This window comes from Hyla sarda, chromosome 6, assembly GCF_029499605.1.
Source record: "Hyla sarda isolate aHylSar1 chromosome 6, aHylSar1.hap1, whole genome shotgun sequence".
In the NCBI taxonomy this organism is placed as follows: Eukaryota; Metazoa; Chordata; class Amphibia; order Anura; family Hylidae; genus Hyla; species Hyla sarda.
The window spans coordinates 282,915,621-282,939,309 of record NC_079194.1 but is presented as its reverse complement, the minus strand read 5'-3'; the positions used below and the strand labels follow the sequence as shown (position 1 = coordinate 282,939,309).

The 23,689-nt window shown below is 48.5% G+C and overlaps 45 non-coding genes across 45 annotated transcripts; all 45 read left to right on the top strand.

The window, feature by feature from the left end:
- The first annotated feature begins 2,845 nt into the window (after window positions 1-2,845).
- Window positions 2,846-2,917, top strand: TRNAP-UGG (transfer RNA proline (anticodon UGG)). The gene has a single exon. It is a non-coding gene; the product is annotated as a tRNA-Pro (tRNA).
- Window positions 2,918-3,518: 601 nt separating this feature from the next.
- On the top strand, window positions 3,519-3,590 carry TRNAP-AGG (transfer RNA proline (anticodon AGG)). The gene has a single exon. It is a non-coding gene; the product is annotated as a tRNA-Pro (tRNA).
- Window positions 3,591-3,719: 129 nt separating this feature from the next.
- On the top strand, window positions 3,720-3,791 carry TRNAP-CGG (transfer RNA proline (anticodon CGG)). Its single transcript has one exon. It is a non-coding gene; the product is annotated as a tRNA-Pro (tRNA).
- A 642-nt stretch (window positions 3,792-4,433) lies between these two features.
- Window positions 4,434-4,505, top strand: TRNAP-AGG (transfer RNA proline (anticodon AGG)). Its single transcript has one exon. It is a non-coding gene; the product is annotated as a tRNA-Pro (tRNA).
- Window positions 4,506-4,751: 246 nt separating this feature from the next.
- Window positions 4,752-4,823, top strand: TRNAP-AGG (transfer RNA proline (anticodon AGG)). Its single transcript has one exon. It is a non-coding gene; the product is annotated as a tRNA-Pro (tRNA).
- A 129-nt stretch (window positions 4,824-4,952) lies between these two features.
- TRNAP-CGG (transfer RNA proline (anticodon CGG)) lies at window positions 4,953-5,024 on the top strand. Its single transcript has one exon. It is a non-coding gene; the product is annotated as a tRNA-Pro (tRNA).
- A 608-nt stretch (window positions 5,025-5,632) lies between these two features.
- On the top strand, window positions 5,633-5,704 carry TRNAP-CGG (transfer RNA proline (anticodon CGG)). The gene has a single exon. It is a non-coding gene; the product is annotated as a tRNA-Pro (tRNA).
- A 396-nt stretch (window positions 5,705-6,100) lies between these two features.
- On the top strand, window positions 6,101-6,172 carry TRNAP-AGG (transfer RNA proline (anticodon AGG)). Its single transcript has one exon. It is a non-coding gene; the product is annotated as a tRNA-Pro (tRNA).
- A 371-nt stretch (window positions 6,173-6,543) lies between these two features.
- On the top strand, window positions 6,544-6,615 carry TRNAP-CGG (transfer RNA proline (anticodon CGG)). Its single transcript has one exon. It is a non-coding gene; the product is annotated as a tRNA-Pro (tRNA).
- A 129-nt stretch (window positions 6,616-6,744) lies between these two features.
- Window positions 6,745-6,816, top strand: TRNAP-CGG (transfer RNA proline (anticodon CGG)). Its single transcript has one exon. It is a non-coding gene; the product is annotated as a tRNA-Pro (tRNA).
- Window positions 6,817-7,424: 608 nt separating this feature from the next.
- On the top strand, window positions 7,425-7,496 carry TRNAP-CGG (transfer RNA proline (anticodon CGG)). The gene has a single exon. It is a non-coding gene; the product is annotated as a tRNA-Pro (tRNA).
- Window positions 7,497-7,847: 351 nt separating this feature from the next.
- Window positions 7,848-7,919, top strand: TRNAP-AGG (transfer RNA proline (anticodon AGG)). The gene has a single exon. It is a non-coding gene; the product is annotated as a tRNA-Pro (tRNA).
- A 247-nt stretch (window positions 7,920-8,166) lies between these two features.
- TRNAP-AGG (transfer RNA proline (anticodon AGG)) lies at window positions 8,167-8,238 on the top strand. The gene has a single exon. It is a non-coding gene; the product is annotated as a tRNA-Pro (tRNA).
- Window positions 8,239-8,367: 129 nt separating this feature from the next.
- TRNAP-CGG (transfer RNA proline (anticodon CGG)) lies at window positions 8,368-8,439 on the top strand. Its single transcript has one exon. It is a non-coding gene; the product is annotated as a tRNA-Pro (tRNA).
- A 642-nt stretch (window positions 8,440-9,081) lies between these two features.
- Window positions 9,082-9,153, top strand: TRNAP-AGG (transfer RNA proline (anticodon AGG)). Its single transcript has one exon. It is a non-coding gene; the product is annotated as a tRNA-Pro (tRNA).
- Window positions 9,154-9,599: 446 nt separating this feature from the next.
- On the top strand, window positions 9,600-9,671 carry TRNAP-CGG (transfer RNA proline (anticodon CGG)). The gene has a single exon. It is a non-coding gene; the product is annotated as a tRNA-Pro (tRNA).
- A 396-nt stretch (window positions 9,672-10,067) lies between these two features.
- Window positions 10,068-10,139, top strand: TRNAP-AGG (transfer RNA proline (anticodon AGG)). The gene has a single exon. It is a non-coding gene; the product is annotated as a tRNA-Pro (tRNA).
- A 446-nt stretch (window positions 10,140-10,585) lies between these two features.
- On the top strand, window positions 10,586-10,657 carry TRNAP-CGG (transfer RNA proline (anticodon CGG)). Its single transcript has one exon. It is a non-coding gene; the product is annotated as a tRNA-Pro (tRNA).
- Window positions 10,658-11,266: 609 nt separating this feature from the next.
- On the top strand, window positions 11,267-11,338 carry TRNAP-CGG (transfer RNA proline (anticodon CGG)). The gene has a single exon. It is a non-coding gene; the product is annotated as a tRNA-Pro (tRNA).
- A 396-nt stretch (window positions 11,339-11,734) lies between these two features.
- TRNAP-AGG (transfer RNA proline (anticodon AGG)) lies at window positions 11,735-11,806 on the top strand. The gene has a single exon. It is a non-coding gene; the product is annotated as a tRNA-Pro (tRNA).
- A 246-nt stretch (window positions 11,807-12,052) lies between these two features.
- TRNAP-AGG (transfer RNA proline (anticodon AGG)) lies at window positions 12,053-12,124 on the top strand. The gene has a single exon. It is a non-coding gene; the product is annotated as a tRNA-Pro (tRNA).
- Window positions 12,125-12,253: 129 nt separating this feature from the next.
- On the top strand, window positions 12,254-12,325 carry TRNAP-CGG (transfer RNA proline (anticodon CGG)). Its single transcript has one exon. It is a non-coding gene; the product is annotated as a tRNA-Pro (tRNA).
- A 396-nt stretch (window positions 12,326-12,721) lies between these two features.
- Window positions 12,722-12,793, top strand: TRNAP-AGG (transfer RNA proline (anticodon AGG)). The gene has a single exon. It is a non-coding gene; the product is annotated as a tRNA-Pro (tRNA).
- Window positions 12,794-13,239: 446 nt separating this feature from the next.
- Window positions 13,240-13,311, top strand: TRNAP-CGG (transfer RNA proline (anticodon CGG)). Its single transcript has one exon. It is a non-coding gene; the product is annotated as a tRNA-Pro (tRNA).
- A 608-nt stretch (window positions 13,312-13,919) lies between these two features.
- On the top strand, window positions 13,920-13,991 carry TRNAP-CGG (transfer RNA proline (anticodon CGG)). The gene has a single exon. It is a non-coding gene; the product is annotated as a tRNA-Pro (tRNA).
- Window positions 13,992-14,387: 396 nt separating this feature from the next.
- TRNAP-AGG (transfer RNA proline (anticodon AGG)) lies at window positions 14,388-14,459 on the top strand. The gene has a single exon. It is a non-coding gene; the product is annotated as a tRNA-Pro (tRNA).
- A 926-nt stretch (window positions 14,460-15,385) lies between these two features.
- On the top strand, window positions 15,386-15,457 carry TRNAP-AGG (transfer RNA proline (anticodon AGG)). The gene has a single exon. It is a non-coding gene; the product is annotated as a tRNA-Pro (tRNA).
- A 246-nt stretch (window positions 15,458-15,703) lies between these two features.
- Window positions 15,704-15,775, top strand: TRNAP-AGG (transfer RNA proline (anticodon AGG)). Its single transcript has one exon. It is a non-coding gene; the product is annotated as a tRNA-Pro (tRNA).
- A 129-nt stretch (window positions 15,776-15,904) lies between these two features.
- Window positions 15,905-15,976, top strand: TRNAP-CGG (transfer RNA proline (anticodon CGG)). The gene has a single exon. It is a non-coding gene; the product is annotated as a tRNA-Pro (tRNA).
- A 396-nt stretch (window positions 15,977-16,372) lies between these two features.
- On the top strand, window positions 16,373-16,444 carry TRNAP-AGG (transfer RNA proline (anticodon AGG)). Its single transcript has one exon. It is a non-coding gene; the product is annotated as a tRNA-Pro (tRNA).
- A 437-nt stretch (window positions 16,445-16,881) lies between these two features.
- On the top strand, window positions 16,882-16,953 carry TRNAP-CGG (transfer RNA proline (anticodon CGG)). Its single transcript has one exon. It is a non-coding gene; the product is annotated as a tRNA-Pro (tRNA).
- Window positions 16,954-17,349: 396 nt separating this feature from the next.
- Window positions 17,350-17,421, top strand: TRNAP-AGG (transfer RNA proline (anticodon AGG)). Its single transcript has one exon. It is a non-coding gene; the product is annotated as a tRNA-Pro (tRNA).
- Window positions 17,422-17,667: 246 nt separating this feature from the next.
- TRNAP-AGG (transfer RNA proline (anticodon AGG)) lies at window positions 17,668-17,739 on the top strand. The gene has a single exon. It is a non-coding gene; the product is annotated as a tRNA-Pro (tRNA).
- Window positions 17,740-17,868: 129 nt separating this feature from the next.
- Window positions 17,869-17,940, top strand: TRNAP-CGG (transfer RNA proline (anticodon CGG)). The gene has a single exon. It is a non-coding gene; the product is annotated as a tRNA-Pro (tRNA).
- Window positions 17,941-18,336: 396 nt separating this feature from the next.
- Window positions 18,337-18,408, top strand: TRNAP-AGG (transfer RNA proline (anticodon AGG)). Its single transcript has one exon. It is a non-coding gene; the product is annotated as a tRNA-Pro (tRNA).
- A 446-nt stretch (window positions 18,409-18,854) lies between these two features.
- Window positions 18,855-18,926, top strand: TRNAP-CGG (transfer RNA proline (anticodon CGG)). Its single transcript has one exon. It is a non-coding gene; the product is annotated as a tRNA-Pro (tRNA).
- Window positions 18,927-19,322: 396 nt separating this feature from the next.
- On the top strand, window positions 19,323-19,394 carry TRNAP-AGG (transfer RNA proline (anticodon AGG)). Its single transcript has one exon. It is a non-coding gene; the product is annotated as a tRNA-Pro (tRNA).
- A 447-nt stretch (window positions 19,395-19,841) lies between these two features.
- Window positions 19,842-19,913, top strand: TRNAP-CGG (transfer RNA proline (anticodon CGG)). Its single transcript has one exon. It is a non-coding gene; the product is annotated as a tRNA-Pro (tRNA).
- A 396-nt stretch (window positions 19,914-20,309) lies between these two features.
- TRNAP-AGG (transfer RNA proline (anticodon AGG)) lies at window positions 20,310-20,381 on the top strand. The gene has a single exon. It is a non-coding gene; the product is annotated as a tRNA-Pro (tRNA).
- Window positions 20,382-20,827: 446 nt separating this feature from the next.
- TRNAP-CGG (transfer RNA proline (anticodon CGG)) lies at window positions 20,828-20,899 on the top strand. The gene has a single exon. It is a non-coding gene; the product is annotated as a tRNA-Pro (tRNA).
- A 396-nt stretch (window positions 20,900-21,295) lies between these two features.
- TRNAP-AGG (transfer RNA proline (anticodon AGG)) lies at window positions 21,296-21,367 on the top strand. The gene has a single exon. It is a non-coding gene; the product is annotated as a tRNA-Pro (tRNA).
- Window positions 21,368-21,814: 447 nt separating this feature from the next.
- TRNAP-CGG (transfer RNA proline (anticodon CGG)) lies at window positions 21,815-21,886 on the top strand. The gene has a single exon. It is a non-coding gene; the product is annotated as a tRNA-Pro (tRNA).
- A 608-nt stretch (window positions 21,887-22,494) lies between these two features.
- Window positions 22,495-22,566, top strand: TRNAP-CGG (transfer RNA proline (anticodon CGG)). The gene has a single exon. It is a non-coding gene; the product is annotated as a tRNA-Pro (tRNA).
- Window positions 22,567-22,962: 396 nt separating this feature from the next.
- Window positions 22,963-23,034, top strand: TRNAP-AGG (transfer RNA proline (anticodon AGG)). Its single transcript has one exon. It is a non-coding gene; the product is annotated as a tRNA-Pro (tRNA).
- A 129-nt stretch (window positions 23,035-23,163) lies between these two features.
- Window positions 23,164-23,235, top strand: TRNAP-CGG (transfer RNA proline (anticodon CGG)). The gene has a single exon. It is a non-coding gene; the product is annotated as a tRNA-Pro (tRNA).
- The last annotated feature ends 454 nt before the right edge of the window (window positions 23,236-23,689 follow it).

Below are 23,689 nucleotides of genomic sequence, written 5' to 3'. Positions count from 1 at the left end.
CTGGTGTGATGTAAAGTGTGTTTCTGATGAGGCAGCATTATTTGGCCCTGGTATTGTTTATATTCTGATATTATTGTTAGTCTGTTTATAGTGGATTTACTCAGTATGGTGGTATTAACCAGTCTTTGTGTGCTGGTATAATTTGTTCCATGTATACTGATATTATTGTTAATATTGGTCTCAGTATTCAGGATTTGGTCAGTAATGGTATGGTGGTAATATGTATGGTGATTTTATTCCTCCTTGTATACTGGTTTTAATGCTTAAAATTGCCTCTTCTATAAGACTTTTATTTATGGGACTTATTTTTTGCTCCGTGGTCTGTAGTTTTTATCGTTATCATTTTTGTTTTGATGGTACTTTTAGATCACTTTAACTAAACTTCTTTTTCTGGTATATGAAGTGACCAGAAATCAGCAATTCTGGACATAGGTATTTTTTTTAACTTTTACACAATTCACCATGCAGTTTCATTAATGTTCTATTTTAATAGTTCTGTCATTTCCACATTCGGCAATACCAAATATGTTTATTTTTGTTCACACTTTTATTAGGTAAGGGACATAATCACTGATGTGTGGCATTAGCAATAAATGAAGAGCGTTCAGCTAGTAAGCGCACTTCATAGACCTAGACTGCTACCATGGGATATATGTACAACCTGTATCGTCAAAGTGTTAATGGTGCCTACACTAACCCCTTGTCCTGACTAGTGTTGAGCGGCATAGGCCATATTCGAATTCGCGAATATTCGCGAATATATGGACGAATATTCGTCATATATTCGCGAATATTCGCATATTCGTTATATTTTCGTTATATTTTCGCATATGCGAACTTTCGCGTATGCGAAAATTATCATATGTGAAAATTAACATATAGGAAGTTCGCATACTCGAAAATTCGCATATGTGAAAATTAGCATACACTAATTTTCGCATACGCGAATTTTCGCACGCCAGTCTCACACAGTAGTATTAGAGCCTTCTTTACACCACACAAGCTGGAAGCAGAGAGGGATGATCACTGTGATGTGTACTGTGAAGAAAAAAAAAAAAAAAAAAAAAAAAAAAAAATGAAAATTCGTAATTACGAATATATAGCGCTATATTCGCGAAATTCGCGAATTCGCGAATATGCGATATTCGCGAATAATATTCGAATTGCGAATATTCGCGAGCAACACTAGTCCTGACCTCACACACACAGCCTACCTCCCACAGTACTGATGAATCCCTATCTCTTAAATTCACTGCTCCCTGAAGGTACCTGTGATGAGGAGCCTGTATTGTCATACAAAATTAAGTGGTCAAACCCCTTTTGGTCCCTCCCCTTTTATGGCTCTGCCTTTTGCAACGCCACACCCAACCACAATGCTATCCCCAAAGATTTGAGGGGGTTCCTATGCCCCTGCTGTGTCGACTCATTGGTCTAGTGGTATGATCCTCACTTAGGGTACATTCCCATTCTTATCATTCAGTGAGCTATGTTTAGTCTTCTCCTTGTTTGTTTTCTGACAGCAACGGTGTGGAACCTCTGTCCGGGTCAGTCCTGTGAATAAATTTGGTGTTGGCAAATGACCTATGAGTGCCGTCTCAACTTGGCTAGTTAGTGTAGGGGTATGATTCATGATTAGGGTGTGTGCGCTCATGCGTTAAATTCCTGGATAAGCCTACCTTTTGAAAGCAGTCCTGCTCATCCAGTTACATGAGTAGCATGTAGTCTTTTCCTTGTGTGTTTTCTGGCACCAGTGTCCAACCTCTCACTGGCTTATGCATGCAAATACATGTGGTGCTTGCAAAGTGCCTTTATTTTATTTCAATTGTCTATCATTCTGAATGGACTTTTCTGTAGATGATCCATTAGAGATTGAGATTTGCCTCTGTAGGAGCCAAGCAGGCTCTCCACATGGCAGTCAACTTTGAGAGATCAAAGTCAGCATAGTAAGGAAACAAACAGGTGCGTTGGGTGTGAGCAGTACCGGGTTCAAATCCCGGATGAGCCCTGGCTTTTCCTGAAGAGAGACCTTTCTCCTTTTTCTCACCTCTTGTCAACGTGCCCATAGTAATCCTCCATCCAGTGGAATTTTTGCAAATCTGACATGGCAAAATGACACACCTCAGGAGAATGGCAGAATCCTGACTCGTTGGTCTAGAGGTATGATTCTCGCTTTGGGTGCGAGAGCCCCCATTTCAAATCCCGGACGAGCCCTGTCACCACCTTTATTTGCCGCCCTCACCTCTCATAAATCGGTTTCATCTGCTCTTTACCAGAGCATTTTGCTTTAAGTCACGGACAGAGGTGTTTCCGTAGAAGACTTTACTTTTTGCTTACCTTAATTCAACTCTGAGCATCTGAGCATTGTAGAAGTGAAAACCTGCCAATGCTGTCTTCAGTGGAAACGCTGTGTCGACTCATTGGTCTAGGGGTATGATCCTCACTTCTTTCCTTTCTTCCCATCCCTATCATTCAGTGAGCTATCTTTAGTCTTCTCCTTGTTTGTTTTATGACAGCAGCGGTGTGGAACCTCTGTCCTGCTCAGTCCTGTGAATAAATTTGGTGTTGGCAAACGGCTTTTCGACGTTGTCTCAGCTTGGCTCGTTGGTGTTGGCAAACGGCCTTTTGCTGCTGTCTCAGCTTGGCTTGTTGGTCTAGGGGTTTGATTCTCGCTAGGGGTGCGCTAGGGGTGCGACTGCTGTCTACAGTGGAAACGCTGTGTCGACTCATTGGTCTAGGGGTATGATCCTCACTTAGGGTTCCTTCCCATCCTTATCATTCCGTGAGCTATCTTTAGTCTTCTCCTTGTTTGTTTTCTGACAGCAGCAGTCCTGTGAATACCTTTGCTGGCTCGTTGGTCTAGGGGTATGATTCTCGCTTTGGGTGCGAGAGGTCCCGGGTTCAAATCTCGGACGAGCCCTTGCTTTTTCTGAGGAGTGACATTTCTCCTTTTTCTCACCTCTTGTCAACATGCCCATAGTAAGCCTCCACCCAATGGATTTTTGCAAATCTGCCAAGGCAAAAGTACCTGACACGCCTCAGGAGTGTGGCAGAATTCTGGCTCGTTGGTCTAGAGGTATGATTCTCGCATCGGGTGCGAGAGGCCCCTGGTTCGAATACCGGACGAGCCCTGTCACCACCTTCATTTGTCACCTCTCATAAATCGGTTTCATCTGCTGTTTACCAGAGCGGTTTGCTTTAAATCACGGACAGAGGTGTTTTCGGAGAAGACTTTACTTTTTGGTTACCTTAATTCAACTCTGAGCATTGTAGAAGTGAAAACCTGCCAATGCTGTCTTCAGTGGAAACGCTGTGTCGACTCATTGGTCTAGGGGTATGATCCTCACTTAGGGTTCCTTCCCAACCTTATCATTCCGTGAGCTATCTTTAGTCTTCTCCTTGTTTGTTTTCTGACAGCAGCAGTCCTGTGAATAAATTTGGTGTTGGCAAACGGCCTTTCGACGTTGTCTCAGCTTGGCTCGTTGGTGTTGGCAAACGTCCTTTTGGTGCTGTCTCAGCTTGGCTCGTTGGTCTAGGGGTATGATTCTCGCTTAGGGTGCGAGAGGTCCCGGGTTCAAATCCCGGACGAGCCCACCTTTTGAGAGCATTCCTGCTCATCCAGTTCCATGAGTAGCATGTAGTCTTCTACTTGTGTGTCTTCTGGCACCAGTGTCTGCCAAGACAAAAGTACCTGACACGCCTCAGGAGTATGGCAGAATTATGGCTCGTTGGTCTAGTGGTATGATACTTGCTTCGGGTGCGAGAGGCCTCGGGTTCGAATCCCGGACGAGCCCTGTCACCACCTTCATTTGCCGCCCTCACCTCTCATAAATCGGTTTCATCTGCTCTTTACCAGAGCGGTTTGCTTTAAGTCACGGACAGAGGTGTTTCCGGAGAAGACTTTACTTTTTGGTTACCTTAATTCAACTCTGAGCATTGTAGAAGTGAAAACCTGCTTATGCTGTCTTCAGTGGAAACGCTGTGTCGACTCATTGGTCTAGGGGTATGATCCTCACTTGGGGTTCCTTCCCATCCTTATCATTCCGTGAGCTATCTTTAGTCTTCTCCTTGTTTGTTTTCTGACAGCAGCAAACGGCCTTTTGAAGCTGTCTCAGCTTGGCTTGTTGGTCTAGGGGTACGATTCTCGCTTAGGGTGTGAGAGGTCCTGGGTTCAAATACCAGACGAGCCCACCTTTTGAGAGCATTTCTGCTCATCCAGTTCCATGAGTAGCATGTAGTCTTCTCCTTGGGTGTTTTCTGGCACCAGTGTCCAACCTCTTTAGTCTTCTCCTTGTTTGTTTTCTGACAGCAGCGGTGTGGAACCTCTGTCCTGCTCAGTCCTGTGAATAAATTTGGTGTTGGCAAACGGCCTTTCGACGTTGTCTCAGCTTGGCTCGTTGGTGTTGGCAAACGTCCTTTTGCTGCTGTCTCAGCTTGGCTCGTTGGTCTAGGGGTATGATTCTCGCTTAGGGTGCGAGAGGTCCCGGGTTCATATCCCGGACGAGCCCACCTTTTGAGAGCATTCCTGCTCATCCAGTTCCATGAGTAGCATGTAGTCTTCTCCTTGTGTGTTTTCTGGCACCAGTGTCCAACCTCTTTAGTCTTCTCCTTGTTTGTTTTCTGACAGCAGCGGTGTGGAACCTCTGTCCTGCTCAGTCCTGTGAATAAATTTGGTGTTGGCAAACGGCCTTTCAACGTTGTCTCAGCTTGGCTCGTTGGTGTTGGCAAACGTCCTTTTGCTGCTGTCTCAGCTTGGCTCGTTGGTCTAGGGGTATGATTCTCGCTTAGGGTGCGAGAGGTCCCGGGTTCAAATCCCGGACGAGTCCACCTTTTGAGAGCATACCTGCTCATCCAGTTCCATGAGTAGCATGTAGTCTTCTACTTGTGTGTTTTCTGGCACCAGTGTCTGCAAAGACAAAAGTACCTGACACGCCTCAGGAGTATGGCTGAATTGTGGCTCGTTGGTCTAGTGGTATGATTCTCGCTTCGGGTGCGAGAGGCCCCGGGTTCGAATCCCGGACGAGCCCTGTCACCACCTTCATTTGCCGCCCTCACCTCTCATAAATCGGTTTCATCTGCTCTTTACCAGAGCGGTTTGCTTTAAGTCACGGACAGAGGTGTTTCCGGAGAAGACTTTACTTTTTGGTTACCTTAATTCAACTCTGAGCATTGTAGAAGTGAAAACCTGCGAATGCTCTCTTCAGTGGAAACGCTGTGTCGACTCATTGGTCTAGGGGTATGATCCTCACTTAGGGTTCCTTCCCATCCTTATCATTCCGTGAGCTATCTTTAGTCTTCTCCTTGTTTGTTTTCTGACAGCAGCAGTCCTGTGAATAAATTTGGTGTTGGCAAACGGCCTTTCGACGTTGTCTCAGCTTGGCTCGTTGGTGTTGGCAAACGTCCTTTTGCTGCTGTCTCAGCTTGGCTCGTTGGTCTAGGGGTATGATTCTCGCTTAGGGTGCGAGAGGTCCCGGGTTCAAATCCTAAACGAGCCCTAGCTTTTCCTGAGGAGTGACCTTTCTCCTTTTTCTCACCTCTTGTCAACATGCCCATAGTAAGCCTCCACCCAATGGATTTTTTGCAAATATGCCAAGACAAAAGTACCTGACACGCCTCAGGAGTATGGCAGAATTCTGGCTCGTTGGTCTAGAGGTATGATTCTTGCTTCGGGTGCGAGAGGCCCCGGGTTTGAATCCCGGACGAGCCCTGTCACCACCTTCATTTGCCGCCCTCACCTCTCGTAAATCGGTTTCATCTGCTCTTTACTAGAGCGGTTTGCTTTAAGTCACGGACAGAGGTGTTTCCGGAGAAAACTTTACTTTTTGGTTACCTTAATTCAACTCTGAGCATTGTAGAAGTGAAAACCTGCGAATGCTGTCTTCAGTGGAAACGCTGTGTCGACTCATTGGTCTAGGGGTATGATCCTCACTTAGGGTTCCTTCCCATCCTTATCATTTCGTGAGCTATCTTTAGTCTTCTGATTGTTTGTTTTCTGACAGCAGCAGTCCTGTGAATAAATTTGGTGTTGGCAAACGACCTTTCGACGTTGTCTCAGCTTGGCTCGTTGGTGTTGGCAAATGTCCTTTTGGTGCTGTCTAAGCTTGGCTCGTTGGTCTAGGGGTATGATTCTCGCTTAGGGTGCGAGAGGTCCCGGGTTCAAATCCCGGACGAGCCCACCTTTTGAGAGCATTCCTGCTCATCCAGTTCCATGAGTAGCATGTAGTCTTCTCCTTGTGTGTTTTCTGGCACCAGTGTCCAACCCCTCACTGGCTTATGCAATACATGTAATGCTTGCAAAGTGCCTTTCTTTTATTTTAATTGTCTATCATTCTGAATGGACTTTTATGCAGATGATCCATTAGAGATTGATATTTGCCTCTGTAGGTGCCAAGCAAGCTCTCCACATGGCAGCATACTTTGAGAGGTCAAAGTCGTCATAGGAAGGAAACCAGCAGCTGCCACCTCTGGCTCGTTGGTCTAGGGGTATGATTCTCGCTTTGCCAAGGCAAAAGTACTTGACACGCCTCAGGAATATGGCAGAATTCTGGCTCGTTGGTCTAGAGGTATGATTCTCGCTTCGGGTGCGAGAGGCCCCGGGTTCGAATCCCGGACGAGCCCACCTTTTGAGAGCATTCCTGCTCATCCAGTTCCATGAGTAGCATGTAGTCTTCTACTTGTGTGTTTTCTGGCACCAGTGTCTGCCAAGACAAAAGTACCTGACACGCCTCAGGAGTATGGCTGAATTGTGGCTCGTTGGTCTAGTGGTATGATTCTCGCTTCGGGTGCGAGAGGCCCCGGGTTCGAATCCCGGACGAGCCCTGTCACCACCTTCATTTGCCGCCCTCACCTCTCATAAATCGGTTTCATCTGCTCTTTACCAGAGCGGTTTGCTTTAAGTCACGGACAGAGGTGTTTCCGGAGAAGACTTTACTTTTTGGTTACCTTAATTCAACTCTGAGCATTGTAGAAGTGAAAACCTGCGAATGCTCTCTTCAGTGGAAACGCTGTGTCGACTCATTGGTCTAGGGGTATGATCCTCACTTAGGGTTCCTTCCCAACCGTATCATTCCGTGAGCTATCTTTAGTCTTCTCCTTGTTTGTTTTCTGACAGCAGCAGTCCTGTGAATAAATTTGGTGTTGGCAAACGGCGTTTCGACGTTGTCTCAGCTTGGCTCGTTGGTGTTGGCAAACGTCCTTTTGCCGCTGTCTCAGCTTGGCTCGTTGGTCTAGGGGTATGATTCTTGCTTAGGGTGCGAGAGGTCCCGGGTTCAAATCCTAAACGAGCCCTAGCTTTTCCTGAGGAGTGACCTTTCTCCTTTTTCTCACCTCTTGTCAACATGCCCATAGTAAGCCTCCACCCAATGGATTTTTTGCAAATCTGCCAAGACAAAAGTACCTGACACGCCTCAGGAGAATGGCAGACTTCTGGCTCTTTGGTCTAGAGGTATGATTCTCGCTTCGGGTGCGAGAGGCCCCAGGTTCGAATCCTGGACGAGCCCTGTCACCACCTTCATTTGCCGCCCTCACCTCTCATAAATCGGTTTCATCTGCTGTTTACCAGAGCGGTTTGCTTTAAATCACGGACAGAGGTGTTTTCGGAGAAGACTTTACTTTTTGGTTACCTTAATTCAACTCTGAGCATTGTAGAAGTGAAAACCTGCCAATGCTGTCTTCAGTGGAAACGCTGTGTCGACTCATTGGTCTAGGGGTATGATCCTCACTTAGGGTTCCTTCCCAACCGTATCATTCCGTGAGCTATCTTTAGTCTTCTCCTTGTTTGTTTTCTGACAGCAGCAGTCCTGTGAATAAATTTGGTGTTGGCAAACGGCGTTTCGACGCTGTCTCAGCTTGGCTCGTTGGTCTAGGAGTATGATTCTCGCTTAGGGTGCGAGAGATCCCGGGTTCAAATCCCGGACGAGCCCACCTTTTGAGAGCATTCCTGCTCATCCAGTTCCATGAGTAGCATGTAGTCTTCTCCTTGTGTGTTTTCTGGCACCAGTGTCCAACCTCTTTAGTCTTCTCCTTGTTTGTTTTCTGACAGCAGCGGTGTGGAACCTCTGTCCTGCTCAGTCCTGTGAATAAATTTGGTGTTGGCAAACGGCCTTTCGACGTTGTCTCAGCTTGGCTCGTTGGTGTTGGCAAACGTCCCTTTAGGTGCTGTCTCAGCTTGGCTCGTTGGTCTAGGGGTATGATTCTCGCTTAGGGTGCGAGAGGTCCCGGGTTCAAATCCCGGACGAGCCCACCTTTTCAGAGCATTCCTGCTCATCCAGTTCCATGAGTAGCATGTAGTCTTCTACTTGTGTGTTTTCTGGCACCAGTGTCTGCTAAGACAAAAGTACCTGACACGCCTCAGGAGTATGGCAGAATTATGGCTCGTTGGTCTAGTGGTATGATACTTGCTTCGGGTGCGAGAGGCCTCGGGTTCGAATCCCGGACGAGCCCTGTCACCACCTTCATTTGCCGCCCTCACCTCTCATAAATCGGTTTCATCTGCTCTTTACCAGAGCGGTTTGCTTTAAGTCACGGATAGAGGTGTTTCCGGAGAAGACTTTACTTTTTGGTTACCTTAATTCAACTCTGAGCATTGTAGAAGTGAAAACCTGCGAATGCTGTCTTCAGTGGAAACGCTGTGTCGACTCATTGGTCTAGGGGTATGATCCTCACTTGGGGTTCCTTCCCATCCTTATCATTCCGTGAGCTATCTTTAGTCTTCTCCTTGTTTGTTTTCTGACAGCAGCAAACGGCCTTTTGAAGCTGTCTCAGCTTGGCTTGTTGGTCTAGGGGTACGATTCTCGCTTAGGGTGTGAGAGGACCTGGGTTCAAATACCAGACGAGCCCACCTTTTGAGAGCATTTCTGCTCATCCAGTTCCATGAGTAGCATGTAGTCTTCTCCTTGTGTGTTTTCTGGCACCAGTGTCCAACCTCTTTAGTCTTCTCCTTGTTTGTTTTCTGACAGCAGCGGTGTGGAACCTCTGTCCTGCTCAGTCCTGTGAATAAATTTGGTGTTGGCAAACGGCCTTTCGACGTTGTCTCAGCTTGGCTCGTTGGTGTTGGAAAACGTCCTTTTGCTGCTGTCTCAGCTTGGCTCGTTGGACTAGGGGTATGATTCTCGCTTAGGGTGCGAGAGGTCCCGGGTTCAAATCCCGGACGAGCCCACCTTTTGAGAGCATTCCTGTTCATCCAGTTCCATGAGTAGCATGTAGTCTTCTCCTTGTGTGTTTTCTGGCACCAGTGTCCAACCTCTTTAGTCTTCTCCTTGTTTGTTTTCTGACAGCAGCGGTGTGGAACCTCTGTCCTGCTCAGTCCTGTGAATAAATTTGGTGTTGGCAAACGGCCTTTCGACGTTGTCTCAGCTTGGCTCGTTGGTGTTGGCAAACGTCCTTTTGCTGCTGTCTCAGCTTGGCTCGTTGGTTAGGGGTATGATTCTCGCTTAGGGTGCGAGAGGTCCCGGGTTCAAATCCCGGACGAGCCCACCTTTTGAGAGCATTCCTGCTCATCCAGTTCCATGAGTAGCATGTAGTCTTCTACTTGTGTGTTTTCTGGCACCAGTGTCTGCAAAGACAAAAGTACCTGACACGCCTCAGGAGTATGGCTGAATTGTGGCTCGTTGGTCTAGTGGTATGATTCTCGCTTCGGGTGCGAGAGGCCCTGGGTTTGAATCCCGGACGAGCCCTGTCACCACCTTCATTTGCCGCCCTCATCTCTCATAAATCGGTTTCATCTGCTCTTTACCAGAGCGGTTTGCTTTAAGTCACGGACAGAGGTGTTTCCGGAGAAGACTTTACTTTTTGGTTACCTTAATTCAACTCTGAGCATTGTAGAAGTGAAAACCTGTGAATGCTCTCTTCAGTGGAAACGCTGTGTCGACTCATTGGTCTAGGGGTATGATCCTCACTTAGGGTTCCTTCCCATCCTTATCATTCCGTGAGCTATCTTTAGTCTTCTCCTTGTTTGTTTTCTGACAGCAGCAGTCCTGTGAATAAATTTGGTGTTGGCAAACGGCCTTTCGACGTTGTCTCAGCTTGGCTCGTTGGTGTTGGCAAACGTCCTTTTGCTGCTGTCTCAGCTTGGCTCGTTGGTCTAGGGGTATGATTCTCGCTTAGGGTGCGAGAGGTCCCGGGTTCAAATCCCGGACGAGCCCACCTTTTGAGAGCATTCCTATTCATCCAGTTCCATGAGTAGCATGTAGTCTTCTCCTTGTGTGTTTTCTGGCACCAGTGTCCAACCTCTTTAGTCTTCTCCTTGTTTGTTTTCTGACAGCAGCGGTGTGGAACCTCTGTCCTGCTCAGTCCTGTGAATAAATTTGGTGTTGGCAAACGGCCTTTCGACGTTGTCTCAGCTTGGCTCGTTGGTGTTGGCAAACGTCCTTTTGCTGCTGTCTCAGCTTGGCTCGTTGGTTAGGGGTATGATTCTCGCTTAGGGTGCGAGAGGTCCCGGGTTCAAATCCCGGACGAGCCCACCTTTTGAGAGCATTCCTGCTCATCCAGTTCCATGAGTAGCATGTAGTCTTCTACTTGTGTGTTTTCTGGCACCAGTGTCTGCAAAGACAAAAGTACCTGACACGCCTCAGGAGTATGGCTGAATTGTGGCTCGTTGGTCTAGTGGTATGATTCTCGCTTCGGGTGCGAGAGGCCCTGGGTTTGAATCCCGGACGAGCCCTGTCACCACCTTCATTTGCCGCCCTCACCTCTCATAAATCGGTTTCATCTGCTCTTTACCAGAGCGGTTTGCTTTAAGTCACGGACAGAGGTGTTTCCGGAGAAGACTTTTCTTTTTTGGTTACCTTAATTCAACTCTGAGCATTGTAGAAGTGAAAACCTGTGAATGCTCTCTTCAGTGGAAACGCTGTGTCGACTCATTGGTCTAGGGGTATGATCCTCACTTAGGGTTCCTTCCCATCCTTATCATTCCGTGAGCTATCTTTAGTCTTCTCCTTGTTTGTTTTCTGACAGCAGCAGTCCTGTGAATAAATTTGGTGTTGGCAAACGGCCTTTCGACGTTGTCTCAGCTTGGCTCGTTGGTGTTGGCAAACGTCCTTTTGCTGCTGTCTCAGCTTGGCTCATTGGTCTAGGGGTATGATTCTCGCTTAGGGTGCGAGAGGTCCCGGGTTCAAATCATAAACGAGCCCTAGCTTTTCCTGAGGAGTGACCTTTCTCCTTTTTCTCACTTCTTGTCAACATGCCCATAGTAAGCCTCCACCCAATGAATTTTTTGCAAATCTGCCAAGACAAAAGGACCTGACACGCCTCAGGAGTATGGCAGAATTCTGGCTCGTTGGTCTAGAGGTATGATTCTCGCTTCGGGTGCAAGAGGCCCCGGGTTCGAATCCCGGACGAGCCCTGTCACCACCTTCATTTGCCGCCCTCACCTCTCATAAATTGGTTTCATCTGCTGTTTACCAGAGCGGTTTGCTTTAAATCACGGACAGAGGTGTTTTCGGAGAAGACTTTACTTTTTGGTTACCTTAATTCTACTCTGAGCATTGTAGAAGTGAAAACCTGCCAATGCTGTCTTCAGTGGAAACGCTGTGTCGACTCATTGGTCTAGGGGTATGATCCTCACCTAGTGTTCCTTCCCAACCGTATCATTCCGTGAGCTATCTTTAGTCTTCTCCTTGTTTGTTTTCTGACAGCAGCAGTCCTGTGAATAAATTTGGTGTTGGCAAACGGCGTTTCGACGTTGTCTCAGCTTGGCTCGTTGGTGTTGGCAAACGTCCTTTTGCTGCTGTCTCAGCTTGGCTCGTTGGTCTAGGGGTATGATTCTCGCTTAGGGTGCGAGAGGTCCCGGGTTCAAATCCCGGACGAGCCCACCTTTTGAGAGCATTCCTGCTCATCCAGTTCCATGAGTAGCATGTAGTCTTCTCCTTGTGTGTTTTCTGGCACCAGTGTCCAACCTCTTTAGTCTTCTCCTTGTTTGTTTTCTGACAGCAGCGGTGTGGAACCTCTGTCCTGCTCAGTCCTGTGAATAAATTTGGTGTTGGCAAACGGCCTTTCGACGTTGTCTCAGCTTGGCTCGTTGGTGTTGGCAAACGTCCTTTTGCTGCCGTCTCAGCTTGGCTCGTTGGTCTAGGGGTATGATTCTCGCTTAGGGTGCGAGAGGTCCCGGGTTCAAATCCCGGACGAGCCCACCTTTTGAGAGCATACCTGCTCATCCAGTTCCATGAGTAGCATGTAGTCTTCTACTTGTGTGTTTTCTGGCACCAGTGTCTGCAAAGACAAAAGTACCTGACACGCCTCAGGAGCATGGCTGAATTGTGGCTCGTTGGTCTAGTGGTATGATTCTCGCTTCGGGTGCGAGAGGCCCCGGGTTCGAATCCCGGACGAGCCCTGTCACCACCTTCATTTGCCGCCCTCACCTCTCATAAATCGGTTTCATCTGCTCTTTACCAGAGCGGTTTACTTTAAGTCACGGACAGAGGTGTTTCCGGAGAAGACTTTACTTTTTGGTTACCTTAATTCAACTCTGAGCATTGTAGAAGTGAAAACCTGTGAATGCTCTCTTCAGTGGAAACGCTGTGTCGACTCATTGGTCTAGGGGTATGATCCTCACTTAGGGTTCCTTCCCATCCTTATCATTCCGTGAGCTATCTTTAGTCTTCTCCTTGTTTGTTTTCTGACAGCAGCAGTCCTGTGAATAAATTTGGTGTTGGCAAACGGCCTTTCGACGTTGTCTCAGCTTGGCTCGTTGGTGTTGGCAAACGTCCTTTTGCTGCTGTCTCAGCTTGGCTCGTTGGTCTAGGGGTATGATTCTCGCTTAGGGTGCGAGAGGTCCCGGGTTCAAATCCCGGACGAGCCCACCTTTTGAGAGCATTCCTGTTCATCCAGTTCCATGAGTAGCATGTAGTCTTCTCCTTGTGTGTTTTCTGGCACCAGTGTCCAACCTCTTTAGTCTTCTCCTTGTTTGTTTTCTGACAGCAGCGGTGTGGAACCTCTGTCCTGCTCAGTCCTGTGAATAAATTTGGTGTTGGCAAACGGCCTTTCGACGTTGTCTCAGCTTGGCTCGTTGGTGTTGGCAAACGTCCTTTTGCTGCTGTCTCAGCTTGGCTCGTTGGTTAGGGGTATGATTCTCGCTTAGGGTGCGAGAGGTCCCGGGTTCAAATCCCGGACGAGCCCACCTTTTGAGAGCATTCCTGCTCATCCAGTTCCATGAGTAGCATGTAGTCTTCTACTTGTGTGTTTTCTGGCACCAGTGTCTGCAAAGACAAAAGTACCTGACACGCCTCAGGAGTATGGCTGAATTGTGGCTCGTTGGTCTAGTGGTATGATTCTCGCTTCGGGTGCGAGAGGCCCTGGGTTTGAATCCCGGACGAGCCCTGTCACCACCTTCATTTGCCGCCCTCACCTCTCATAAATCGGTTTCATCTGCTCTTTACCAGAGCGGTTTGCTTTAAGTCACGGACAGAGGTGTTTCCGGAGAAGACTTTACTTTTTGGTTACCTTAATTCAACTCTGAGCATTGTAGAAGTGAAAACCTGTGAATGCTCTCTTCAGTGGAAACGCTGTGTCGACTCATTGGTCTAGGGGTATGATCCTCACTTACTGTTCCTTCCCATCCTTATCATTCCGTGAGCTATCTTTAGTCTTCTCCTTGTTTGTTTTCTGACAGCAGCAGTCCTGTGAATAAATTTGGTGTTGGCAAACGGCCTTTCGACGTTGTCTCAGCTTGGCTCGTTGGTGTTGGCAAACGTCCTTTTGCTGCTGTCTCAGCTTGGCTCGTTGGTCTAGGGGTATGATTCTCGCTTAGGGTGCGAGAGGTCCCGGGTTCAAATCATAAACGAGCCCTAGCTTTTCCTGAGGAGTGACCTTTCTCCTTTTTCTCACCTCTTGTCAACATGCCCATAGTAAGCCTCCACCCAATGGATTTTTTGCAAATCTGCCAAGACAAAAGTACCTGACACGCCTCAGGAGTATGGCAGAATTCTGGCTCGTTGGTCTAGAGGTATGATTCTCGCTTCGGGTGCAAGAGGCCCCGGGTTCGAATCCCGGACGAGCCCTGTCACCACCTTCATTTGCCGCCCTCACCTCTCATAAATCGGTTTCATCTGCTGTTTACCAGAGCGGTTTGCTTTAAATCACGGACAGAGGTGTTTTCGGAGAAGACTTTACTTTTTGGTTACCTTAATTCTACTCTGAGCATTGTAGAAGTGAAAACCTGCCAATGCTGTCTTCAGTGGAAACGCTGTGTCGACTCATTGGTCTAGGGGTATGATCCTCACCTAGGGTTCCTTCCCAACCGTATCATTCCGTGAGCTATCTTTAGTCTTCTCCTTGTTTGTTTTCTGACAGCAGCAGTCCTGTGAATAAATTTGGTGTTGGCAAACGGCGTTTCGACGTTGTCTCAGCTTGGCTCGTTGGTGTTGGCAAACGTCCTTTTGCTGCTGTCTCAGCTTGGCTCGTTGGTCTAGGGGTATGATTCTCGCTTAGGGTGCGAGAGGTCCCGGGTTCAAATCCCGGACGAGCCCACCTTTTGAGAGCATTCCTGCTCATCCAGTTCCATGAGTAGCATGTAGTCTTCTCCTTGTGTGTTTTCTGGCACCAGTGTCCAACCTCTTTAGTCTTCTCCTTGTTTGTTTTCTGACAGCAGCGGTGTGGAACCTCTGTCCTGCTCAGTCCTGTGAATAAATTTGGTGTTGGCAAACGGCCTTTCGACGTTGTCTCAGCTTGGCTCGTTGGTGTTGGCAAACGTCCTTTTGCTGCCGTCTCAGCTTGGCTCGTTGGTCTAGGGGTATGATTCTCGCTTAGGGTGCGAGAGGTCCCGGGTTCAAATCATAAACGAGCCCTAGCTTTTCCTGAGGAGTGACCTTTCTCCTTTTTCTCACCTCTTGTCAACATGCCCATAGTAAGCCTCCACCCAATGGATTTTTTGCAAATCTGCCAAGACAAAAGTACCTGACACGCCTCAGGAGTATGTCAGAATTCTGGCTCATTGGTCTAGAGGTATGATTCTCGCTTCGGGTGCAAGAGGCCCAGGGTTCGAATCCCGGACGAGCCCTGTCACCACCTTCATTTGCTTCCCTCACCTCTCATAAATCGGTTTCATCTGCTGTTTACCAGAGCGGTTTGCTTTAAATCACGGACAGAGGTGTTTTCGGAGAAGACTTTACTTTTTGGTTACCTTAATTCTACTCTGAGCATTGTAGAAGTGAAAACCTGCCAATGCTGTCTTCAGTGGAAACGCTGTGTCGACTCATTGGTCTAGGGGTATGATCCTCACCTAGGGTTCCTTCCCAACCGTATCATTCCGTGAGCTATCTTTAGTCTTCTCCTTGTTTGTTTTCTGACAGCAGCAGTCCTGTGAATAAATTTGGTGTTGGCAAACGGCGTTTCGACGTTGTCTCAGCTTGGCTCGTTGGTGTTGGCAAACGTCCTTTTGCTGCTGTCTCAGCTTGGCTCGTTGGTCTAGGGGTATGATACTCGCTTAGGGTGCGAGAGGTCCCGGGTTCAAATCCCGGACGAGCCCACCTTTTGAGAGCATTCCTGCTCATCCAGTTCCATGAGTAGCATGTAGTCTTCTCCTTGTGTGTTTTCTGGCACCAGTGTCCAACCTCTTTAGTCTTCTCCTTGTTTGTTTTCTGACAGCAGCGGTGTGGAACCTCCGTCCTGCTCAGTCCTGTGAATAAATTTGGTGTTGGCAAACGGCCTTTCGACGTTGTCTCAGCTTGGCTCGTTGGTGTTGGCAAACGTCCTTTTGCTGCCGTCTCAGCTTGGCTCGTTGGTCTAGGGGTATGATTCTCGCTTAGGGTGCGAGAGGTCCCGGGTTCAAATCCCGGACGAGCCCACCTTTTGAGAGCATACCTGCTCATCCAGTTCCATGAGTAGCATGTAGTCTTCTACTTGTGTGTTTTCTGGCACCAGTGTCTGCAAAGACAAAAGTACCTGACACGCCTCAGGAGCATGGCTGAATTGTGGCTTGTTGGTCTAGTGGTATGATTCTCGCTTCGGGTGCGAGAGGCCCCGGGTTCGAATCCCGGACGAGCCCTGTCACCACCTTCATTTGCCGCCCTCACCTCTCATAAATCGGTTTCATCTGCTCTTTACCAGAGCGGTTTGCTTTAAGTCACGGACAGAGGTGTTTCCGGAGAAGACTTTACTTTTTGGTTACCTTAATTCAACTCTGAGCATTGTAGAAGTGAAAACTTGTGAATGCTCTCTTCAGTGGAAACGCTGTGTCGACTCATTGGTCTAGGGGTATGATCCTCACTTAGGGTTCCTTCCCATCCTTATCATTCCGTGAGCTATCTTTAGTCTTCTCCTTGTTTGTTTTCTGACAGCAGCAGTCCTGTGAATAAATTTGGTGTTGGCAAACGGCCTTTCGACGTTGTCTCAGCTTGGCTCGTTGGTGTTGGCAAACGTCCTTTTGCTGCTGTCTCAGCTTGGCTCGTTGGTCTAGGGGTATGATTCTCGCTTAGGGTGCGAGAGGTCCCGGGTTCAAATCCCGGACGAGCCCACCTTTTGAGAGCATTCCTGTTCATCCAGTTCCATGAGTAGCATGTAGTCTTCTCCTTGTGTGTTTTCTGGCACCAGTGTCCAACCTCTTTAGTCTTCTCCTTGTTTGTTTTCTGACAGCAGCGGTGTGGAACCTCTGTCCTGCTCAGTCCTGTGAATAAATTTGGTGTTGGCAAACGGCCTTTCGACGTTGTCTCAGCTTGGCTCGTTGGTGTTGGCAAACGTCCTTTTACTGCTGTCTCAGCTTGGCTCGTTGGTTAGGGGTATGATTCTCGCTTAGGGTGCGAGAGGTCCGGGGTTCAAATCCCGGACGAGCCCACCTTCTCCTTTTTCTCACCTCTTGTCAACATGCCCATAGTAAGCCTCCACCCAATGGATTTTTTGCAAATCTGCCAAGACAAAAGTACCTGACACGCCTCAGGAGTATGGCAGAATTCTGGCTCGTTGGTCTAGAGGTATGATTCTCGCTTCGGGTGCAAGAGGCCCCGGGTTCGAATCCCGGACGAGCCCTGTCACCACCTTCATTTGCCGCCCTCACCTCTCATAAATCGGTTTCATCTGCTGTTTACCAGAGCGGTTTGCTTTAAATCACGGACAGAGGTGTTTTCGGAGAAGACTTTACTTTTTGGTTACCTTAATTCTACTCTGAGCATTGTAGAAGTGAAAACCTGCCAATGCTGTCTTCAGTGGAAACGCTGTGTCGACTCATTGGTCTAGGGGTATGATCCTCACCTAGGGTTCCTTCCCAACCGTATCATTCCGTGAGCTATCTTTAGTCTTCTCCTTGTTTGTTTTCTGACAGCAGCAGTCCTGTGAATAAATTTGGTGTTGGCAAACGGCGTTTCGACGTTGTCTCAGCTTGGCTCGTTGGTGTTGGCAAACGTCCTTTTGCTGCTGTCTCAGCTTGGCTCGTTGGTCTAGGGGTATGATTCTCGCTTAGGGTGCGAGAGGTCCCGGGTTCAAATCCCGGCCGAGCCCACCTTTTGAGAGCATTCCTGCTCATCGAGTTCCATGAGTAGCATGTAGTCTTCTCCTTGTGTGTTTTCTGGCACCAGTGTCCAACCTCTTTAGTCTTCTCCTTGTTTGTTTTCTGACAGCAGCGGTGTGGAACCTCTGTCCTGCTCAGTCCTGTGAATAAATTTGGTGTTGGCAAACGGCCTTTCGACGTTGTCTCAGCTTGGCTCGTTGGTGTTGGCAAACGTCCTTTTGCTGCCGTCTCAGCTTGGCTCGTTGGTCTAGGGGTATGATTCTCGCTTAGGGTGCGAGAGGTCCCGGGTTCAAATCCCGGACGAGCCCACCTTTTGAGAGCATACCTGCTCATCCAGTTCCATGAGTAGCATGTAGTCTTCTACTTGTGTGTTTTCTGGCACCAGTGTCTGCAAAGACAAAAGTACCTGACACGCCTCAGGAGCATGGCTGAATTGTGGCTCGTTGGTCTAGTGGTATGATTCTCGCTTCGGGTGCGAGAGGCCCCGGGTTCGAATCCCGGACGAGCCCTGTCATCACCTTCATTTGCCGCCCTCACCTCTCATAAATCGGTTTCATCTGCTCTTTACCAGAGCGGTTTGCTTTAAGTCACGGACAGAGGTGTTTCCGGAGAAGACTTTACTTTTTGGTTACCTTAATTCAACTCTGAGCATTGTAGAAGTGAAAACCTGTGAATGCTCTCTTCAGTGGAAACGCTGTGTCGACTCATTGGTCTAGGGGTATGATCCTCACTTAGGGTTCCTTCCCATCCTTATCATTCCGTGAGCTATCTTTAGTCTTCTCCTTGTTTGTTTTCTGACAGCAGCAGTCCTGTGAATAAATTTGGTGTTGGCAAACGGCCTTTCGACGTTGTCTCAGCTTGGCTCGTTGGTGTTGGCAAACGTCCTTTTGCTGCTGTCTCAGCTTGGCTCGTTGGACTAGGGGTATGATTCTCGCTTAGGGTGCGAGAGGTCCCGGGTTCAAATCCCGGACGAGCCCACCTTTTGAGAGCATTCCTGTTCATCCAGTTCCATCAGTAGCATGTAGTCTTCTCCTTGTGTGTTTTCTGGCACCAGTGTCCAACCGCTTTAGTCTTCTCCTTGTTTGTTTTCTGACAGCAGCGGTGTGGAACCTCTGTCCTGCTCAGTCCTGTGAATAAATTTGGTGTTGGCAAACGGCCTTTCGACGTTGTATCAGCTTGGCTCGTTGGTGTTGGCAAACGTCCTTTTGCTGCTGTCTCAGCTTGGCTCGTTGGTTAGGGGTATGATTCTCGCTTAGGGTGCGAGAGGTCCCGGGTTCAAATCCCGGACGAGCCCACCTTTTGAGAGCATTCCTGCTCATCCAGTTCCATGAGTAGCATGTAGTCTTCTACTTGTGTGTTTTCTGGCACCAGTGTCTGCAAAGACAAAAGTACCTGACACGCCTCAGGAGTATGGCTGAATTGTGGCTCGTTGGTCTAGTGGTATGATTCTCGCTTCGGGTGCGAGAGGCCCTGGGTTTGAATCCCGGATGAGCCCTGTCACCATCTTCATTTGCCGCCCTCACCTCTCATAAATCGGTTTCATCCGCTCTTTACCAGAGCGGTTTGCTTTAAGTCACGGACAGAGGTGTTTCCGGAGAAGACTTTACTTTTTGGTTACCTTAATTCAACTCTGAGCATTGTAGAAGTGAAAACCTGTGAATGCTCTCTTCAGTGGAAACGCTGTGTCGACTCATTGGTCTAGGGGTATGATCCTCACTTAGGGTTCCTTCCCATCCTTATCATTCCGTGAGCTATCTTTAGTCTTCTCCTTGTTTGTTTTCTGACAGCAGCAGTCCTGTGAATAAATTTGGTGTTGGCAAACGGCCTTTCGACGTTGTCTCAGCTTGGCTCGTTGGTGTTGGCAAACGTCCTTTTGCTGCTGTCTCAGCTTGGCTCGTTGGTCTAGGGGTATGATTCTCGCTTAGGGTGCGAGAGGTCCGGGGTTCAAATCCCGGACGAGCCCACCTTTTGAGAGCATTCCTGTTCATCCAGTTCCATGAGTAGCATGTAGTCTTCTCCTTGTGTGTTTTCTGGCACCAGTGTCCAACCTCTTTAGTCTTCTCCTTGTTTGTTTTCTGACAGCAGCGGTGTGGAACCTCTGTCCTGCTCAGTCCTGTGAATAAATTTGGTGTTGGCAAACGGCCTTTCGACGTTGTCTCAGCTTGGCTCGTTGGTGTTGGCAAACGTCCTTTTGCTGCTGTCTCAGCTTGGCTCGTTGGTCTAGGGGTATGATTCTCGCTTAGGGTGCCAGAGGTCCCGGGTTCAAATCCCAGAAGAGCCCACCTTTTGAGAGCATACCTGCTCATCCACTTCCATGAGTAGCATGTAGTCTTCTACTTGTGTGTTTTCTGGCACCAGTGTCTGCAAAGACAAAAGTACCTGACACGCCTCAGGAGTATGGCTGAGTTGTGGCTCGTTGGTCTAGTGGTATGATTCTCGCTTCGGGTGCGAGAGGCCCCGGGTTCGAATCCCGGACGAGCCCTGTCACCATCTTCATTTGCCGCCCTCACCTCTCATAAATCGGTTTCATCTGCTCTTTACCAGAGCGGTTTGCTTTAAGTCACGGACAGAGGTGTTTCCGGAGAAGACTTTACTTTTTGGTTACCTTAATTCAACTCTGAGCATTGTAGAAGTGAAAACCTGCGAATGCTCTCTTCAGTGGAAACGCTGTGTCGACTCATTGGTCTAGGGGTATGATCCTCACTTAGGGTTCCTTCCCATCCTTATCATTCCGTGAGCTATCTTTAGTCTTCTCCTTGTTTGTTTTCTGACAGCAGCAGTCCTGTGAATAAATTTGGTGTTGGCAAACGGCCTTTCGACGTTGTCTCAGCTTGGCTCGTTGGTGTTGGCAAACGTCCTTTTGCTGCTGTCTCAGCTTGGCTCGTTGGACTAGGGGTATGATTCTCGCTTAGGGTGCGAGAGGTCCCGGGTTCAAATCCCGGACGAGCCCACCTTTTGAGAGCATTCCTGTTCATCCAGTTCCATCAGTAGCATGTAGTCTTCTCCTTGTGTGTTTTCTGGCACCAGTGTCCAACCGCTTTAGTCTTCTCCTTGTTTGTTTTCTGACAGCAGCGGTGTGGAACCTCTGTCCTGCTCAGTCCTGTGAATAAATTTGGTGTTGGCAAACGGCCTTTCGACGTTGTATCAGCTTGGCTCGTTGGTGTTGGCAAACGTCCTTTTGCTGCTGTCTCAGCTTGGCTCGTTGGTTAGGGGTATGATTCTCGCTTAGGGTGCGAGAGGTCCCGGGTTCAAATCCCGGACGAGCCCACCTTTTGAGAGCATTCCTGCTCATCCAGTTCCATGAGTAGCATGTAGTCTTCTACTTGTGTGTTTTCTGGCACCAGTGTCTGCAAAGACAAAAGTACCTGACACGCCTCAGGAGTATGGCTGAATTGTGGCTCGTTGGTCTAGTGGTATGATTCTCGCTTCGGGTGCGAGAGGCCCTGGGTTTGAATCCCGGATGAGCCCTGTCACCATCTTCATTTGCCGCCCTCACCTCTCATAAATCGGTTTCATCCGCTCTTTACCAGAGCGGTTTGCTTTAAGTCACGGACAGAGGTGTTTCCGGAGAAGACTTTACTTTTTGGTTACCTTAATTCAACTCTGAGCATTGTAGAAGTGAAAACCTGTGAATGCTCTCTTCAGTGGAAACGCTGTGTCGACTCATTGGTCTAGGGGTATGATCCTCACTTAGGGTTCCTTCCCATCCTTATCATTCCGTGAGCTATCTTTAGTCTTCTCCTTGTTTGTTTTCTGACAGCAGCAGTCCTGTGAATAAATTTGGTGTTGGCAAACGGCCTTTCGACGTTGTCTCAGCTTGGCTCGTTGGTGTTGGCAAACGTCCTTTTGCTGCTGTCTCAGCTTGGCTCGTTGGTCTAGGGGTATGATTCTCGCTTAGGGTGCGAGAGGTCCGGGGTTCAAATCCCGGACGAGCCCACCTTTTGAGAGCATTCCTGTTCATCCAGTTCCATGAGTAGCATGTAGTCTTCTCCTTGTGTGTTTTCTGGCACCAGTGTCCAACCTCTTTAGTCTTCTCCTTGTTTGTTTTCTGACAGCAGCGGTGTGGAACCTCTGTCCTGCTCAGTCCTGTGAATAAATTTGGTGTTGGCAAACGGCCTTTCGACGTTGTCTCAGCTTGGCTCGTTGGTGTTGGCAAACGTCCTTTTGCTGCTGTCTCAGCTTGGCTCGTTGGTCTAGGGGTATGATTCTCGCTTAGGGTGCCAGAGGTCCCGGGTTCAAATCCCAGAAGAGCCCACCTTTTGAGAGCATACCTGCTCATCCACTTCCATGAGTAGCATGTAGTCTTCTACTTGTGTGTTTTCTGGCACCAGTGTCTGCAAAGACAAAAGTACCTGACACGCCTCAGGAGTATGGCTGAGTTGTGGCTCGTTGGTCTAGTGGTATGATTCTCGCTTCGGGTGCGAGAGGCCCCGGGTTCGAATCCCGGACGAGCCCTGTCACCATCTTCATTTGCCGCCCTCACCTCTCATAAATCGGTTTCATCTGCTCTTTACCAGAGCGGTTTGCTTTAAGTCACGGACAGAGGTGTTTCCGGAGAAGACTTTACTTTTTGGTTACCTTAATTCAACTCTGAGCATTGTAGAAGTGAAAACCTGCGAATGCTCTCTTCAGTGGAAACGCTGTGTCGACTCATTGGTCTAGGGGTATGATCCTCACTTAGGGTTCCTTCCCATCCTTATCATTCCGTGAGCTATCTTTAGTCTTCTCCTTGTTTGTTTTCTGACAGCAGCAGTCCTGTGAATAAATTTGGTGTTGGCAAACGGCCTTTCGACGTTGTCTCAGCTTGGCTCGTTGGTGTTGGCAAACGTCCTTTTGCTGCTGTCTCAGCTTGACTCGTTGGTCTAGGGGTATGATTCTCGCTTAGGGTGCGAGAGGTCCCGGGTTCAAATCCTAAACGAGCCCTAGCTTTTCCTGAGGAGTGACCTTTCTCCTTTTTCTCACCTCTTGTCAACATGCCCATAGTAAGCCTCCACCCTATGGATTTTTTGCAAATCTGCCAAGACAAAAGTACCTGACACGCCTCAGGAGTATGGCAGAATTCTGGCTCGTTGGTCTAGAGGTATGATTCTCGCTTCGGGTGCGAGAGGCCCCGGGTTCGAATCCCGGACGAGCCCTGTCACCACCTTCATTTGCCGCCCTCACCTCTCATAAATCGGTTTCATCTGCTGTTTACCGGAGCGGTTTGCTTTAAATCACGGACAGAGGTGTTTTCGGAGAAGACTTTACTTTTTGGTTACCTTAATTCAACTCTGAGCATTGTAGAAGTGAAAACCTGCCAATGCTGTTTTCAGTGGAAACGCTGTGTCGACTCATTGGTCTAGGGGTATGATCCTCACTTAGGGTTCCTTCCCAACCGTATCATTCCGTGAGCTATCTTTAGTCTTCTCCTTGTTTGTTTTCTGACAGCAGCAGTCCTGTGAATAAATTTGGTGTTGGCAAACGGCGTTTCGACGTTGTCTCAGCTTGGGTCGTTGGTGTTGGCAAACGTCCTTTTGCTGCTGTCTCAGCTTGGCTCGTTGGTCTAGGGGTATGATTCTCGCTTAGGGTGCGAGAGGCCCCGGGTTCAAATCCCGGACGAGCCCACCTTTTGAGAGCATTCCTGCTCATCCAGTTCCATGAGTAGCATGTAGTCTTCTACTTGTGTGTTTTCTGGCACCAGTGTCTGCAAAGACAAAAGTACCTGACACGCCTCAGGAGTATGGCTGAATTGTGGCTCGTTGGTCTAGTGGTATGATTCTCGCTTCGGGTGCGAGAGGCCCCGGGTTCGAATCCCGGACGAGCCCTGTCACCACCTTCATTTGCCGCCCTCACCTCTCATAAATCGGTTTCATCTGCTCTTTACCAGAGCGGTTTGCTTTAAGTCACGGACAGAGGTGTTTCCGGAGAAGACTTTACTTTTTGGTTACCTTAATTCAACTCTGAGCATTGTAGAAGTGAAAACCTGCGAATGCTCTCTTCAGTGGAAACGCTGTGTCGACTCATTGGTCTAGGGGTATGATCCTCACTTAGGGTTCCTTCCCATCCTTATCATTCCGTGAGCTATCTTTAGTCTTCTCCTTGTTTGTTTTCTGACAGCAGCAGTCCTGTGAATAAATTTGGTGTTGGCAAACGGCCTTTCGACGTTGTCTCAGCTTGGCTCTTTGGTGTTGGCAAACGTCCTTTTGCTGCTGTCTCAGCTTGGCTCGTTGGTCTAGGGGTATGATTCTCGCTTAGGGTGCGAGAGGTCCCGGGTTCAAA